The sequence below is a fragment of the Rhododendron vialii genome, chromosome 5a (assembly GCF_030253575.1).
Source record: "Rhododendron vialii isolate Sample 1 chromosome 5a, ASM3025357v1".
NCBI lineage: Eukaryota > Viridiplantae > Streptophyta > Magnoliopsida > Ericales > Ericaceae > Rhododendron > Rhododendron vialii.
This window is the reverse complement of record NC_080561.1, coordinates 17987649-17991768: the sequence shown is the minus strand read 5'-3', so window position 1 is coordinate 17991768 and position 4120 is coordinate 17987649. Positions and strand designations below refer to the sequence as shown.

At 40.2% G+C, this 4120-nt stretch overlaps 1 long non-coding RNA gene across 1 annotated transcript; it reads left to right on the top strand.

Moving 5' to 3' along the window:
- The first annotated feature begins 290 nt into the window (after positions 1-290).
- LOC131327275 (uncharacterized) lies at positions 291-1236 on the top strand. The gene is made up of 3 exons (XR_009200254.1): positions 291-341; positions 438-500; positions 1171-1236. It is a non-coding gene; the product is annotated as an uncharacterized LOC131327275 (long non-coding RNA).
- The last annotated feature ends 2884 nt before the right edge of the window (positions 1237-4120 follow it).

Here is a 4120-nt window from a genome sequence, read left to right as displayed (position 1 = left end):
TACCTAGATTGCATGGTACACACTTATATATATATATATATATACACACACACACACACACATACACATACACATACACACTTAGGTTCAGGTGAGGGATCCCTTAAATTAGAATTCATGCAGGACTCCCATCTCATCCAACGGCTGGCGTTTTAAAGAGCCATTCGCGGGTAATAGTCGGGCGGGTCACGGGTAAATGGAACACGCGGGTCATTCCCTTTAATTCGGATCCCTTCTTTCCCCTTTTTTATTTCACTTTCCAAATACACAGAAGAGAGAGAGAGAAGCGACAAGGCGATTTCTCACTACTCAGACGATTTCGACGACGAGAACACCACAAGGTCTCTCTCCCTCTCCCCCCCTCTCTCTCTCTCTCTCTCTCTTTTGTTCCGTACAGAAACTTGTGGTGTTCCCTAACCCGTTGTGTTTGAACACAGGAGAACGGAGAACGAAATCAATCTCCGATGAAGCCAGATGACAAAGAAGAAGAACACCATAAAGTCTCTCACTCTCTCTCTCGTTCCGTACAGAACCATAACCTTACCTGTTGTGTTTGAACACAGGAGAACGGAGAACGATTTCGATCTGCGACGAAGTCAGACGATGAAGAAGAAGAACACCTCAAGTTACCACAAGGTCTCTCCCTCTCTCTCTCTCTCTCTCTCTCTCTCTCTCTCTCTCTCTCTCTCTCTCGTTTGTACAGAAATTAGGGTTAGGGCTGCTGCTCTAGATTTAGGGCTTTTAGGGCTTTGCTTGATTTGAAGGGTTAGGGCTGTTGCTCCAGATTTAGGGCTTTGCTTTATTCGAACTAGAAGCCTTGTTTGTATGTTTGATTCGAATATGCTGAAATATCATTTGAACTATCTTAACGTTAGTGATTAGCATATATGGTTGAGCATGCAATTGCCAGTTATTTTCACAGCCTTAGAAGTGGGTATTAATGATATTAGTAACTTGAGGTCAAAATTTGATTGTATCCTCAATGGCCCTTTCATGGGAGCAGGTCATCGTTGCTGTAGAGTAGACATATCAATCAGCTCAATAAATTTTAACCTTTTCGTAGTGTATGTGTGTCTGGAAGAAAAAGAAAAACAGGTGTATAGATGCATGACAGTAGAGATTGGTATCTCGTAGCTGACCGATTACTAAATTAAACATTTGCTTTTGCAGTACGAAGATGTCTACTTCATCTTCTTCTTCCCATTTCAATAGCATAAGTGAAGGCCCTCCTTGCATATGTGGAATACCATCACCTATAAGAACTGCAAACACAGAGGCTAATCGGGGAAGAAGATTCCTAGGCTGTGCAAACTATAAGGTAATATTTTGTTTTTCTTATTTATTATTTATTCCATCCATTAGACACTGATGTCCTTTTTTTGAAAATTATCCAGCTACCTAATAATGGATGTGGTTTCTTCTTTTGGATTGACCCTGAAAGAGACACGGAAAAACATATGTTGGAAGCTGACAACAAGAATATGGAGAGGAAAATTTCGGATTTGAGACAAGATAATCAAGTTTTGAGTAAGGAGGTGGAAGAACTTACAAGAGAGAACAGGAAGCTAGGAAAGAAATTACAAGAAGCTGAAGCTAAATTGTTTGACTACAAAACAAAGTGTTTGATTATGTTATTAGTTTTATGCATTGTTGTGTGGTTCATGAAGAACTTTGAAACTGTTCCGAACATGAGGAACATGAAATACTTGCCTTAGTTAATATGAATGTAATGACAATATTAACATAAAGTGTATTCTCGTTCAAATTGGTAGCATGACTTGATGGAGGTTTACATTTGGTTGAGGGCAACTTGTATTATGAGTTGTTTTGTTATAGTGTAAGGGATGCTGCCATAAAATATCATTGTGTCAAGGGAGTATGGAGCAAAGATTTTTGACTTACCTTGCCACCACAGATAATTATCATGCCAATGGAATTTAGTCCAAACGTCTACCTTGTTTGTGGTTGGACTAAATCGACTAAGTTTTGTTATTGAATGGCAGATCACGGTATTGCTCTATTACCCCTCCCAATAGAACAAAAACGAAAAAAAACTTCTTACGAGCAAAGAAATTAAAAAAAAATACTCAGCTTCTGGTGCATAAAAAAAATACTCAAATACAAATTAGAACAGTAACAACAAGGTTGAAGACACCAAGGTTTCACAATATAAGAACAGTAACAAATTAGATCTGATACAAATCAAAGTAAGACCAAACAACCCTTAGAAGAAAAAACACCTGAACTCCAATTATCAACTACATTACTTAGAATAGAAGCAGCAATTCATAGCCGATAAGACTTCGAATAAGAATGTTCGAACTACTACAAATGTTGAACACACAAGCTGGCCGTTGGTCACAGTCAAACTACTACACCATTACATTAACCAAGCCCAATTATAAGACAAAAAAAAGTCACAAGTCCCGTTAACCCAAGATCTTCCAAGTCATCACAACGTTTGTATCTCTCTATTGCCTTGCCATTTCCATCTCCGTAACCGCAAACCCATGTAGTTCCTGAAACACAAATAAAATTAGCATTCAAACCATGCATAGTCATAGTCGATGTCTATTTCAAGTGCGTATTTCACATAAAAAAAACACTTACATTCATCGTCAAAGTCATCGTCGTCGTTGTCGTCCAACCTAACATCTTGCGAAGAACTAAGGCAAAAAAAAAATACAACAATTAAATTAAAAGGCCACTATGAAATGATTAAAATTATAAATGAACATATTTAAATGCATCCTCCTACATGTTGAGAAGTTTGGACAATTTTTTTTGTCATGCGACTGCCCCTGTTAACCCACAACCATTACATTTCCTACTTTTCTTCACGGTCTTCTCTTTTCCTCCTTTCAATTGCTTACCACAACCCTTTGCCCTAACTTTAAGTGGTTCTTTAAAACTATATTGACTTCCGAGAGAAACAGGCACTTCGGTATGACTCGTTGAACCCTCATTGCGAGCACTCCTCATGAAAGCAATTTCCTTCTTCGCAAGTGATAGGTGCTTGGATACCACTTCAGTTCCTTCTTCATCTATTACACCGTATTCAATCACATCATGAGCTTGTTCGAACAGACCTTTTCGCCTCACTAAAACCAAACGGTCACATATTTCTTTCACAGCACTGCCCAAGTCATCCATAACTCTGCTCGCTTTTGCTGTTTTAGTCCACCTTTGCAAAATGTACTCTGTAGGGAGTTCCCTAATCTGCATTCAAGACAAGCATGCCAACATGTGTCGACATGGAATTCCGTCGAACTCAAACATCTTACAACTGCAAGTCACATGGTTCGATAACTTGTCTATCGAAACCTTACGACCTCTCGCAGCTTCCATTTCTTCCCTTTTAACACTATGGTGGTAAAAAAGAAGAATGGAAAGTGGCATGCCCGTGTCAACTTCACTGATTTGAACAGAGCATGTCCAAAAGACAGTTTCCCTCTCCCAAGGATAAACCAACTAGTGGATGCAACAACAGGGTATGGGCGGATGAGTTTCCTCGACGCGTGTCGAGGGTATCATCAGATTGCCATGTATGGGCCCGATCAAGAGAAGACTTTCTTTATCACACCAAGAGGACTCTATTGTTACAATGTCAAGCCTTTTGGTTTGAGGAATGCCGGCGCAACTTATCAGAGGCTGGCAACGATTATGCTGAAAAAGTTGCTCGGCAAGACTATGGAAGTGTACATAGACGACATGGTGGTCAAAAGCAAGGAGAAGCAGGACCACATAGATGACATAAAGGAAGCCTTTGAGATTCTGAGAGAGTACAAGCTAAAACTCAAAGCCTTGAAGTGTGCGTTTGGAGTAAGTTCAGGGAAGTTCTTGGGCCACCTTATCACCATACGAGGGATAGAGGCAAATCCCAATCAAATAACGGCTTTGCAAAAGCTCCAAAGTCCCAGGACCACAAAAGAGGTCCAGAGGTTAACTGGAATGGCCACAACCCTTAATAGATTTGTTAGCCGGTCCAGTGATAAGTGTAGGCCTTTCTTTCAGCTGCTAAAGAAGAGGGAAGGATACGAATAGGGAGCAGAGTGCAAACAAGTGTTCCAAGACCTGAAGAAGTACTAAGCAACAGCCCCACTCCTGTCCACTCCTCATC